We start from the raw sequence: 14,347 nt of genomic DNA on the forward strand, positions 1-14,347 counted from the left end.
ATGGACATGATGTTATCATTCAATATTGTTACGGATTCGCGCCCGCCGGCGTGCTGACGGCCACGTAACTCGAATCGCGGCACGTCGCCCACCGGACGGACAATCCAGTCGTGACCCTCTCGGACTAACGCCGGGAACCAGTCACGGGTGGACCTTTCGGTCTCACCGCGATCGAGCCAATCAGCCCCCGCGTGGGATAGGGTTGCTCGCCAAATTCGACCTACCTAAGTACCCACACGGAGGGTAGACCGGGCGATCGCACCTCGCCGCAGGTCGACTTCGGACACGGGCCACTTAAGCGACCCGTTCCGTACTATCGGGATAACCGAGCGGTGTTATCGTCGGCCTCGACGGTTCGATTAATTATCGGGCGTATTCAGCCCACTACCAACCCTTTACGTGAAGCAAGATGAGGATTCAATGAAAGAAATGACGAAGCGAAGCGGGAAACAGTTCAACACAAAGCACATTTATTCGCGATGAACGGAAAGCACACATATTCAATTCCACCAAAAGCTCATAGAAAAGGAAAAGAAACACAATGCAATTTTACACAAAAAGCAAATGCGACAATGCAGATCTAATACCAATTACGCGAGCACACGGCAACACTTATACAATTTTACTTCACAGACGGCGCCGACAACACATATCCAAAACCAAGGAAAAGAACAGAGAACCCTCAAGGATGAGGCGGGCCTGAGGCCGAGACCGGGTCGGGCCTACCCGTCTGGTGATGAGACGCGGAGCGGCGATGGTGCCTCAACTCTCGGGCCTCGCGGACAGTGTCTGGTAGGGGGTGGGAAAGGGGCCCCCTTGGTCGCACTATCTCAGCGCGGGGGGGAAACAGGAGGGGGTTGCTGATGCTCGGGGGAAAGGAGGATTTCTACTCTGCCTCGAGTCCCGCGATGAGCGTCTCCACCTCGTCCAGGTCGCGCCGTCGGCCTCCCTGGTGTGCAGCTCCCGGCACGACGCGAGCACCCCCTCGTCTGCCCTCGCCGCCTCTCCACAGCTCCGTCCCCTTCGCTCCGACTCCAACGCACACGACGACGACCAACTCCTTCTTGCTTCTTCTTCCCAACTCCACCGACTGCGAAGTCTTAACTCTCCTCTACTGACGAACGCGGTCGCTTATATAAGCCCCGTGGCTTCGCTCTCTCATCTTTGACCCCCTGCCTTCGACCTTTCACCTCGCTCCCCATTGGCCCGAGAAAAAGTGGGCGTGAATGCTTTTTGATCCATAAATTTGCATATCGCGACCGCCCTCCAACGCCCTGGAGGCGGGGCCAAATCGCCCCTCGCTCACCGATTGGACGGAACAAAAGTGGGCGTGTGTCGTTTTTGATCCGTTTTTGAAGTGGAAAATCCGTGGTTTTGTACACGCTGTTCGGCGCGCGCCCTGCACGAGTCCAACACCGGTACCCACAAGTGGCGCAAGAACGGTGGTGATGCGATGGTTGCGAGGTGTGACGTGAAGCGGCGCCGCGGTGGGTGGTTGATGTTGTGGTTGGTGGTGGTAACAATGGCGGTTGGTCCAAAATAAAGATAGTAAAAGAAAAACGGCTATCCTGAAGAGTCGCAGCACGCATAAATGACATGTATTCCCACTAGACAACGGGTTTGGGCCTAACTACACATGTACTTACCGAGATACCTCACCTAAGGGACCTGAATGGTGGCTTGCGAATTTGGTAACCACAACAATATGAAAGACGGAACATTTGATATTGCAACTCATGTCATGGGAGTTGGCATCGTTGACGCCATCATAAAATGACCACTATCTGTGATTATTCCTGTACTCACCACCTCATGGACGAGTGTTCTGTCAGAAAGGAAAACAACCACTTTCTGGTTCATATGCAATGCAGCACGGATATTTTCATCACCAATACTATTCCCCACCACGAGGATAATCTCCTCGACAGGAACTCCTTCAGGAAGCACACACACAAACGCATGCTTCCTGGTTTATCCCTGGATGCCTCACATTTGAGAGCGTGCGTTCGCTATACCGGTGATCTTATCACCCTCTTCTTGTCTGAACTGTATAAAAAACCGAAATAAATTGAACAAAAATAACTAACAAAAATGCATTATGTGCAAACAGGCTCACAAAGCGTCGTCAATACAAGTTTCCAAACTTGTATTGATACAATACAATGATACTATTGAAACTTGTTACAATACAAGGGACGCGGGTGGCGATATCTCCAGGGCGAGCGGAGGGTGCTTCTGGGTTCTTCCGGTATTTGGTAGTACTGCATCTACAGTCCGGTGTTCTTTTCAATTTGTCATTGTAAGGTAAGGGCCATAGTTCACTCTTGATGATTCCTATGAAGTGCGACTAAATGGAGGGTGGAGTGGGAGATGACGACTGGGCGTGTCCTTCGCAATGGGTTCGATCTTCTCGAGGGTCGTGCACGAAGAGGGTTGAGCCTGTTGAAGGAAGCAGTGATGAGTCTGAGGGGTGAAAAGCAGTTAAGGCTCAAGAAGAGCCGGATGACAAATTTCTAATTATAATCTCATCTTTGGAAGGACCCAAGCCATCGATTTTCGGCAACCCGTTAAAATTGTTAACTTTAATTGGGAAAGAATTTGGCGATGTCCACAGCGCTAAAAAGCTTAGATCAGGGGACTTACTGATCCAGTGTAAATCAGTGGCCCAGCGGGAAAAAATTCTGAGAGTGTCTCTCTTCGGTGGTATCCGAATTTCTGCGCTCATCCCCAGGTCATTAAGGGAATGCCGGGGAGTAATTTATGGGATAGACCTTGACATTAATGTGGATGATATCAAGAGCCATTTGGTAGATATGGGGTATGTGATGCCTGTCGTCTCACTATGGTCAGGGATGGGATTAAAGTGGACACCACATCTGTGATGTTGTCCTTCTCCAACTCTGTTCTTCCTCCTCAAGTGTTTCTGGGCTACGAAGCTTTTCCTGTTCGGGAGTACATCCCTCCCCCCTTAAGATGTCACAAATGCCAAAAGTTCAGTTATACTGCACCATCCTGTCGGGGTAAACAACACTGCAGCAAGTGTAATGGATAACACGAGTATAATAGCTGTAGGAGTGTCAAAATGTGTTGTGCCAATTGTGGTGGTGACCATAGTGCAGCCTGCAGAGGTTGTTTGGAATTACAAAGAGCAGTCAAGATACAATAAGTCAAAACTACTGGGAAGTTATCTTATGCAGAGGCGGTCCTCAAGGTCCCCAAAATAGTGTTGCCAATTAAGGAAGTCAATTTGATCACTGAAACTTCAACCCCGACAAAAATACAGACAAGTTTGGTTGGTTGTCAGACCGAGTCCATGGACCAGGAATGCCAAACCGAGCATACAAGTGGCATGGTGGTTTCGAACATTTCCAGAATGGGGTTTATTGGTTTCATTACTGAGGTGGTCAATTGTACAGCTCGTGTGAAAAGGAGATCGGAGAAGATTAACATAATCTCTTCCGCAGCCTGTAAACATCTTGTTTGGGAGGGCATTTCCTCCAAGGATATCAACAAGATATTTAACAAGACAGGTGATAAAAAACAGAGAGAGAGACCAGTTCTGATGCCAAACAGTCTCAGGACTCAATGGATTAATGTTGATAATTCAATGGAATGCTGAAAGTCAAGTGGCCCATGGATCTGAATTTACATTTTTTTATCTCCAATTTGGTAACTAAACCGGATATAATATGTTTACAAGAAACATAGCTCAAGAAACATAATCGATTCTACATCCGGGGTACACCCTTATACGTCAGAATAGAGCAAGTTGGAATGGGGGTGGTTGTGGGATTGTTGTCAAATTTGGTATCCCCTTCTCGGTAATGGAAGGCATTACAGAATTGGAGTGTAACCTTATCAAGATCCATGGCTCAGGGGGATTGGTTTCTATTGCAAATTTCTATAATCCCTGTCAACCATTGGTGTACAAGAGGCTCCAGGAGGCTTTTAGAAGGGGGGATGGGGTGGTCCTTGTATGTGGGGATTTCAACAGTCATAACATTCTTTGGGGTCTAAAATCACGGATAGAAATGGGGAATGTATCGAGGGTTTGATTGATGAATTTGATACGGTGGCATTAAATGATGGAACGGGAACATGTATTAATCCGTCCACAGGGAGGATGTCCCCTCTGGATCTTGCTCTCATTTCATCAAGTGAGGCAGCGAGATGTGATCGGAAGGTCCATGACGACAACCTAGGTAGGAAGTGAACACTTTTTAATGATAAATTTTAGACTACAAAGAGATCCTGAGGATCCACAAGGACCAGCTTCTTGGAACTTTTCCAAGACCAAGTTTCCACAAGGACCAAGTTCCAATGAAGTGAAGGAAGGGATTGTCGATCATGATATTGACAGCCTCAACAGGAATATTGTCCTAACTATGAATAGCATAGCTGGGGACACACTCCCAACTTACAGAAGCTCAGTGGGTAAGAAAATCAAAGTCCCTTGGTGGGATGAGGGTTGCAAACAAGCGATCCAGGAAAGAAGGGCAGCTCTCAAAAGATTAAGGAGAACCCTTAGGTTGGAGGATGTTGTGGAATATAAAAGGAAAAGGGCGTATGCTCAAAGGACTCTTAAACAAGCAAAGACTGCATCTTGGAAATTATTCTGTTCTTCGATTAATCCGGACACCGCACTGAAAGAGTTAAAGAGTATGGAAGGACACCATATGGAAAAGAGTTAAAAGTATCCAGGGTGTTAAATCTGGATGGAAGTCTATTCCAGCGATTATCTTACAGAACAAAACCTTTTGTTCAAATACAGACAAGGCAGATGCCCTGGGCCAGTTATTTTCTGGAAGTGGGGATGATCTCATAAAGTATGACGAATTGGAAGCTTGTACTCCCCAATTAGCAAATCAATTTCCAGTGACCACCATCGCATTTCAGCCTCTAAATTCTTCACTTAATCTCGACTTCACTCTTCGGGAGCTTAAACGGGCAATCCAGAAGGTGAGGAACAGCGCCCCGGGCCCAGATCGGTTATCATTTCTTCTTCCCAACTGCCTTCTCTACCACCTCCATCCACTATACCTGGTTTGTATCCCTTGACGATCCAACCTTTCCTGACGTCTTTCCACACAAAACTTCTGCAATTCCCCTAAACACCTCTCCATACTTCTTCCACTCCTCCTTCAAACCTTCTGCTTCTTCACGAAGTTGCTCTCTTCCTCTCCTTGTACTCTACTACTGCATTTCCCTGACACTTCCCCCACCTAATGATCTTCCGACACCTGCTCTGAACCTTCCTCCTTTTCTCCATCCACACCACAAACACCACAAGCTTGTGCTGGGTGGAAACATGCTCTCCCACCACTGCCTTACAATCCTTAACTCTCCACAACTGTCACTTCCTTACCACCACCAAATCCAGTTCAGTTCTGTAATGTCCACTCCTATCGGTAATATTGTGGCTTTCCCGCTTTTGAAAGAATAAACGAGCTATAGCCATGCCATTCCTCGCCACCAGCTCCATCAGCTCTTGACCCTCTCTGTTCCTCTTTTCCCAACCAAATTTACCAAAACATTCCTCTTCACCCTGCTCCACTGCTCCCACATGTGTGTTAAAGTCCCCCACAATGCACAGCATCGCCTCCAGCTCAATAATTCCCATCATCCTCTCCAGCGCATCCCTGAATCCCCGCTTCTCTTCCCAGTCCTTCCCGTTTGTGGCCCACATTCGGAAATAACACACACCATTTGCCTCTGTATCACCACCCATGCCAAAACTATCCATCCCTCCCATCTTTCCACTCTGACCACCGACTTGCTGAACTCTTCCAATACTATTATTCTGGCATCATTACTCCTTTCATCCCCACTCGAAGGTAACAGCATATTTCATCCAACCAACATCCTCGCCCTGTCTCCTTTCCATTTGGTCTCCTGCACACACAACTATTTCAAACTCCTCCACAGCATCTCCACCACTTCGACCCCTCCCCCCCCCCCAAATGATCGCACATTCAAATGACCAAGCTGGACCTCGCTTCTGAATCAATGATGAAGTGCAACTGAAATAATATTTCGACAATCTACTTTAATTAGTCCGTGATAGCCCGTCTGACAGAGTTAGTACCATCTCAAATAATTTGGGACGTTCAAGTCATCAAGCAGTGGCAATGCCCTGGCTGACCTGCCGGACTGGCTATTTTAGCCGGTTGCCCCCATCCTGCGTGCGCACGTGCACACACACACACACACACACACACACACACACACACACACACACACACACAGCACACACACATTTTGCCCCTCGCCTCCCCCCCCCATCTTGTACTCATTTTCATCTTCAAGACTCCCCAAGTCACTTCTCCATCACCCAACTCACTCCTCCCTCACCCGACTCACTTCTCCCTCACCAAAGTAAAAATAAAGTCAAAATATTCAAAGTAAGCACAGTAAATGCTTTTTACACTCAATTCCTGCCACTCAGTTTGACTCTTGACTCCCTTACGCTCCTCCTCGTCTCGCTCACGCAATCCTTGTCTCCCATGTGCAATCGTCCTTGTTCATAATCTCTGCCAAGCCTCACACTCTCGGTCCTCCAGGGCTGACTCACAAAGGTAAACCGAGCCGAGTCGACGGGCCCAATGGCGAAAAGCAGCCCACCCCGCCAAACCACTCCAACTCACTAAGTCCACAGGCCCAAGAGGCAAATGCAGCCCACTTACACAGGCGAATACTGGTGTGATTTAATACCAGCAAATACCACCCATCGCTTCACTGACGGGAATACTGAAGGGGTGGGGGGGAGAAAAAGAGGGGGGAGAGAAAGATAGGTGTAGGAGAGAGAGAGAGAGAGAGAGAGAGAGAGAGAGAGAGAGAGAGAGAGAGAGAGAGAGAGAGAGAGAGAGAGAGAGAGAGAGAGAGAGAGAGAGAGAGAGAGAGAGAGAGAGAGAGAGAGAGAGAGAGAGAGAGAGAGAGAGAGAGAGAGAGAGAGAGAGAGAGAGAGGAGATATAGATATAGATATAGATATAGATATAGATATAGATATAGATATAGATATAGATATAGATATGAGAGGAAGGGAAGGCAGACGTGCGGTGGAGCGTTAATTATGATTCATTCTGTCAATTCAAAATGCTTCTGCATAGAATAGCAGTGAAGATGGAAACAAAATGTTGTCTGAAATCTATTTTTTACCAGTCAGACTATAAATACCGCCTGGAGACAAACACGGCCCAACATGTCCGGAGATAAACGCAGTCTGGAAAAAGGACACCACCCAGAGACGAACACCGCCCAGACACATCTGGAGACAACTCCCGTCCGGACATAAACACCGCCCTGACACGTTCGGAGACTAACACCAGCCAGACGCGTCCGGAGACAAACACCGCTCGGACATGTCTGGAGACAAACTCCCATCCGGACATAAACACTGCCTGGACGTGTCCGGAGCCCAGCTGTCCAGAGGCAAACACTACTCAGACACGTCCGGAGACAAACTCCCGTCTGGACATAAACACTGCCTGGACACATCCGGAGAGAAACTCCGTCTGGATACATCTGGAGAGAAACTCTGTCTGGACACGCATGGAGACAAACACCATCCAGAGAGAGAGCGAGAGAGAGAGAGCGAGAGAGCGAGAGAGCGAGAGAGCGAGAGAGCGAGAGAGCGAGAGAGAGAGAGAGAGAGCGAGAGAGAGAGAGAGAGAGAGAGAGAGAGAGAGAGAGAGAGAGAGAGAGAGAGAGCGAGAGAGAGAGAGAGAGAGAGAGAGAGAGAGAGAGAGAGAGAGAGAGAGAGAGAGAGACAGAGACAGAGACAGAGACAGAGACAGACAGAGACAGACAGAGACATATCTGGAGAGATATAGATATAGAGGTGTGTGTGTGTGTGTGTGTGTGTGTGTGTGTGTGTGTGTTTGTGCGAGGATGCTGCTCTGTAGGGTGCAGGTGCAGGGTGCATTCGGCGGGTGCAGAACAAGCATGAGCGAGAGAGAGACAGACAGACAGACAGACAGACAGAGGAGGGGGGAGGGAGTCAGTAGAGAGAAAGTGTTATGCTTTATGAACAACACACACACACACACACACACACACACACACACACACATACACACACACACACACACACACACACACACACACACACACACACACACACACACACACACACACACACACACACACACAGTATTCGTGCTTGGCCGATATGGGCAACTCTTCTGGAATCGGCAGATTGTAGTCAGTGTGATTACTGACTACAGTACATATTGTATACAACCTTAAAACCTTCAGCAGCTTTCACCCTTGTTTTGGGGGGATTTCTTCAACAAATTATACAAACAATGATGCATTACAGACTTTTCAGGGAGATGTGCACAAACATTAATCTTTATAAATTGCTGCCACTCGTCATGTGATGGGTAGAACACAATTTCTTTCTGTAATTTATTAACACATTAATATGGCAAACGGCTCAGAAATCGGGTGTTATCAAATATATTTTGCTTTGAAACTCACAAAGAGAAACCATATAACCTTTGCCAATCATGTACCTCTTCATTGAAACAACTACCAACTGTACATCCCAATCGGGACATGAAGTGTGCCGCTCTCAACTGTTGGGCACTCGGCAGTAGCTTACTCACTCAAGCAAGCACTCCAATTACATGTTTGATCAGGAACGGCTGGCCAGGTTGTGGCTGCACACCATATAGGATCCCTTTTACTTTAAAGCCGGGCTTCACCGCACTCGTAGCAGTTAAAGAAATGAAATGAATTTGTTCAGATAATGAGTTTAGCCACAAAAGAGTTGCTGTTTGATGTAGAACAACCCTGGAGATTTTGCAATGTTTAATCACTGGTGAAATAAACATTGCAGCTAATCTGCCAGGTTGTCTGCTTGTCTGTGCACGCGTCACGTGGTATATCAGCTCACGGTCAGCACAAACATTATAACTTTATTTTAAAATGTCCTTTTTCACCAGATTTGCTTTTATTCCCTGTAGAACACCTCGTGAAACCTCCAAAAATATAGACACAGTTCTGGCAGACACTATCGATAGGCAGTTCCTCTGGGAGACAGGGTGCAAGGTCAAGAAAAGATGTACGTGGCAGCGGCACGTCCAAATACATGGGGGCATGGTTATTATGGTGGGGGGTGTGGTTAATAGTGGAGCGTCGTGGTTACAGGGATGAGTGACCCTGGTAACATTTGCGGCTTCGGGGACAAAATGGAACAAACTTGCGAGAATAATGGACGTGTGCACGAATACATGGAGAACTCGAGAGGTTAGTCGCGAATGCTAGTGTTACGGTGAGAGTGTGATTTAATAGGGATGAGTGATGTTTGGAAGCATGGACGTAGTTATGGAAAAGAGGCGTGATTGTAAGGATGAGTGACGGGTGGTCGCATATGCGTCATGAGGTTAGTGTTCTTTGCATGTTCGAGAAATCGTCACACGATGTGTTCGCTCGTGTCTGTTACGTGTGTGACGATGAAAGACATATCTGGGTTATCATCTAAAGCTCGGAATTGTCCGTGCATCTCAAGATAGTGAAACCCTTTGTGGCGAAATTTATTTAATTTTCCTGGTAAGAGGAAGAAGAAGCCGATCCTTAGGTAAAAGTCTTGGCCTCATGTAAAAGGGTGATTCACATTCACTGCAGTGAGGTTCCTCGACCGTGACGTGCCTCGACCGTGACGACGAGCAGTGAATGTATTCAATCAGACGTCTCCATGAAACTCGTTACTTTTGTCACGTTCCGAAATATTTTTTTTTGCTCAATATAATTCTCCAAACAAGAGAAAAAGATCAGTTTAATGCTTTGAAATTTCACATTTTCTGGTGTATGTATGGAAGAGGGAACACAGCCTTGCTTGCTTCAAGTAAATAGGTATATCGACTTAGTGATAAGACTCGTTATTTCTTTAAATTATCAGATTTCGACACTGATTTAGTCCGGACGATATCCGATCCTCAAAACTGAAATAATATTTCGACAATCTACTTTAATTAGTCTGTGAGAGTAGATCGTCGAAAATCATATCAAATAAGGCATGAAATCGCTCCAAGCAACTAATTTGAAAACTATAGCACTTACAAAAGTGTTGTATACAGTGATTCATAGCTCTGATGAACAGGAATTTGATAATGAGTGAGGAAAATGAAAAAAAAAACTTAATCATGAAGGAATCATTGTGGCCTGTTCTAAGTCGAGGCGTGGTTGAGCAGGCCAAAAAACATGGCGGCTTCTGTCCTCAGCGTGGGAACCCAGGATATGCCTCAAGACCCCAGAGAGCCAGGTGGACGAGGATTGTGCCTGACAAAGGATATAATTAAATAAGGCCGTTAATTATCTTCAAAAGGGGTTTTTTAATTAACTCAAACAAACAATTTTCAATCTTGCACTTCCGTGGAGTTCCCTTAGTGTGCATGCAAAGATTCAGGCAGATAGGTGTCATGGTTTTAGAGTTATGGAGCAGACACACTGACACACGCACACACGCACTGACACGCACACACACACACACACACACACACACACACACACACACACACACACACACACACACACACACACACACACACACACACTTATTAGTATAGATAATATTTTTTGCAATATTGCTGGCAATCGAACATGGCTGAAGTGTAAATGGAACAGAACCCAATGCCACATCATGCTGGTTGTGGTGATTCATGAATCAGGTTATTTTGGGGCGTTTAGCGTCTTGCGGGGTTGGAGTGGGGGTGGGGGAGGGATTTTGCTCCAGCCTTCATTTATATTGTTGCACTTACTGAAACTCTATAACATTTTGAGAATTACATATCTGATTGCAGATATCTTACAAATAATACCAAAATTAATTTATTTTTCACCAAAATTATACAAATATAAAACAATAAATTTTGGCCATTTTTTGAAATAAAAATTTCTGGCATTAATAATAAATTTTCTTCATGAAAACCACTTGAAAAATTATAAAACAATTCTCGAGGTAAGAAAAGTACTTCTAAAATATTTATTGTTGAATCACCATGATCATCAAATTGGGTTTATCCATGGTAATCCATAAAATCCTGCAATCCAGCTCACATATACCGAGTTTTTAAAAAGCCGTGTGATCTCAAAATGGTGGGTCGAACATCCTCAATAAATTTTCACGAAGAACAGGGATGCTCCTCTTAGAGAGGAATGAATTAACCACAGATTTTCAAGAAACAGAAATGCACAAGAGTTCTAAAAATGCCCAGTCTATGGCAGAGGGTGGCTTTTCACCAGCTTCATCATCCTCATCGTCATCATCCACAAAGTTCCTTGGGTTTTCGAAGGTATCACCAATGCATGTACAGACTTCTGCACACACAAGTCCATTCACCATACAAGCGATGCCAAGCAGTCTTGGTACACTGACAAACAACAAGCTCGACAAAACCTTTTGGTGCTGGATCGTTGTCCATCATCTTGAGCTGAATTATAGCTTGCTCATCGTCTGATATTTCACATCCATTTCAAATAGGATCTGGTAGATTTTTCTTTGCCAGAAGAGCTTGCCTCCACCCAAGTGTCTGATAGTTATCCCGTTTATTACAAAGAGCGAGGCTGTCTGATGCTGGTGGCAGCCCTTCATGTCTCTGTTTCTTTATTTGGCAAAACAACCAGTGCCGGTCTGTGTCACATGTAGTGCCAGCCTTCTGGACACGGGTATACAGACTGCATACAAACTTCTCACAATCTGAATTTGTCAATTTGTTCATATCTGGTTTCTGTCCAAGTTTTTCCAGTCCTTTCTGGTGTTCTGGATTGCTGCTGAGGATGCCAAATGACTTCCTCTTATCAATGCCAGAAAGGGAATGATTACTGTCACATCCTGTCAGTGTGTGATGAGCAGGAAGTGCAGCACACAGTTGTGGATTCAGATTTTGTACCATGGAAGGAACAGGTACATTACATACCTCATTTTATCCTTCACCCCACTTCAGAACCACAGCTCTTTGCATCCTTGGTCCTTGAAATGTGTAACACAAAGCACGACTTCATCAGTTTCTGGAGACTGGATCATAAGTCTCTCAGTTTCAGAGGTGGCATACCTGGTGTGCAGCAGCGTTGTGGTGTCCACCTATTCATTGTCAGATGCCAGGGTCTGCATTTTCACACAGTTGCCTTCAGTGATGTCCACACACGTTTCCCCATCCTTACTTAAAACCTCCACCAAGCACTCACATATTTGTCTTCATATTTACTGTCTTTAAAAGCTTGATGCTTGATGTTTGTCTTGCTGGGATAGTTTGCAAAGCACATCTTGTGATATTTGGCTCTGCAGCCACAAGTTAATTGCTCACACCAAGGAGCACTTGCAGCATATCCTCATCACAGTGAGATTCTGCTGCATGCTCAATTTACTGACAAACTTCAAATGTGCTAACCTTCAGCATTTCCATCACCTTTACGTGGAATTTATTTTTTCAGAACAGGCACCTGGCCCAGTCCCAGACATTTGACTGAGATTTCGATCATTTCCCTGGCTGGCTTGAGTCTGTCATGTCAGATTCTGATGTTTCCGAAGGAGGATGTCATGGCCACGTCTCTTCTGAATGAGATCCAGATTATGCTTGCTGGTGCACGTCTTGTAGCAATTTGAGTGCCAGTTTACATCTGTAGTTTTCAGTGCCTCTACATCTGGCAGCAAACACTCATCGAGGTCTTCCTGCCAACAATGTAGTGCAGAAATCAAAGTGTCTATGGTCGACGTTTTTGTCTTTCGAAGAACCTGCTCCATGTTCCTGACAAAGAACACATTTTTTGTGGTTTGTTCTTTTCCCTTGTTTTGTAGGTGGCGGAACGGACAGGATACAGCAAGTGTCACTGGGTTCATCCTGTGAGTCTCTACTGGCCATTATCTCTTTATCATACCTGTAACAGAGTAATACAATACTGATTCATTGGAACAGAGGAGGCATAACACATTACATCAGCTAAAGAGAAGAACCAACTACTGACAACCACTTAGTCATGTCTGAATAAACACCTCGTGAACTGGTTACCTGCAGGCATCATCTGAAAAGAAAAACAAGTTTGATTCTGATAAATATTGGATGAAATATTCCTTGTTCATGAACTAAACTTCAGTTTCTGAGAAAATGATCCGAATACAATCACGAAAACTTAAATAAATGAGAAACTTTTCCACTCAAGAAGACATAAATAGGTTCAATCTGATGAAGATTTCTTGAAAAGAACAAGACTAATTAAACGAAAAACTGAAAACAGCAAATTCTGCAGTGGTCTCTTAAATTCTGTACCACGTGACGAGATTCCGTGTGTCTTTGTTTACTCTAGTGCTCCCTCGGATAAAATACAAACAACTAAATCAGTGTGATTTGGTGGTCTCTCTCGCTCTCTCTCTCTCTCTCTTGTGTTTTTTTAAGAGTAAAAAGATGCACAGAATGTGATATTTTATAATTGAAGTCCTGGTTAGAAAAGTTATATGAATGACAGAACCACCCTAACATTTTCTAAAAAACTATGACGCAATAAGAACTGAACCCCATGACAAATACTGACTCATAGAAAAAAAAGTTATTCCACGATGTGGAGTCACGAACCCTCGAGATGTTCCAGGAGGGTTTCTCGAACAGAAAATACAACCACACCTTGTATGTGGTGTGGGTTGAGTGGACACCGATTTCTGAGGCCGTTATAGGAAATATCTCCTGGACTTATAAACTGCTTTGGTAACTTATAATGGCAAAACAAAACGATGAAGAAAGCCTCATGGCTTTGAAGATGCCATTAACTTCAAAACCAAGAAGAAGAAGAAGAAGAAGAAGAAGAAGAAGAAGAAGAAGAAGAAGAAGAAGAAGAAGAAGAAGAAGCAGATATTAATGAAGGGGGAGCGTGGGGGTGTGTGACTACCATCAATGTGTGTTCGGCCTAACCCTCGGATGGTGTCCTGGTTTGGAATGTACGATTGTCGGGAGGATGGATGGATCCTGTATGCTAACTTCACCTCCAGGTCACAGTTTAACAGTATGGATGTGGATAGACCCTGCACTGGTGAACACTCAACAAGATTCATTGTGTTTATCATGAAATGGGTCAGGTAAGCATTCAGTGAAGAACACAATAGGCCTCGGTCTTCGTGCTTTGTGAGTGATTTCCTCTATGAACCTCCGTAACAACTTGGGATACAGGTAGTAAACGAACAGAGCAGTCTTGGCTTCGTTCAAATATTATCACATGATAACATTTATGTGTAAACGTGTTAACATTCCTGGATAAGCATGTTAACATTCCTCGGTAAGCATGTTTACATTCTTGGATAAGCATGTTAACATTCCTAGATAAGCATGTTAACATTCCTGTGTGTGTTAACATTCCTTG

General features: G+C 45.1%; 1 protein-coding gene and 1 long non-coding RNA gene across 7 annotated transcripts in view; both read left to right on the top strand.

Annotated features, from left to right (window-relative positions):
* The window catches only part of LOC147016459 (uncharacterized), a 428,934-nt gene that overhangs the window by 65,759 nt on the left and 348,828 nt on the right, over nucleotides 1-14,347 (top strand). The window lies entirely within an intron of this gene.
* The window catches only part of LOC147016462 (uncharacterized), a 31,881-nt gene continuing 25,406 nt past the window's right edge, over nucleotides 7,873-14,347 (top strand). Inside the window, exon 1 of the long non-coding RNA XR_015049061.1 lies at nucleotides 7,873-14,066. This is a non-coding gene — a long non-coding RNA (uncharacterized LOC147016462). The remainder of the gene's footprint in view (nucleotides 14,067-14,347) is intronic.

Source organism: Eptatretus burgeri, chromosome 11 (genome assembly GCF_056783735.1).
Source record: "Eptatretus burgeri isolate ZD-2024b chromosome 11, Ebu_testis_v1, whole genome shotgun sequence".
NCBI classification, from domain to species: domain Eukaryota; kingdom Metazoa; phylum Chordata; class Myxini; order Myxiniformes; family Myxinidae; genus Eptatretus; species Eptatretus burgeri.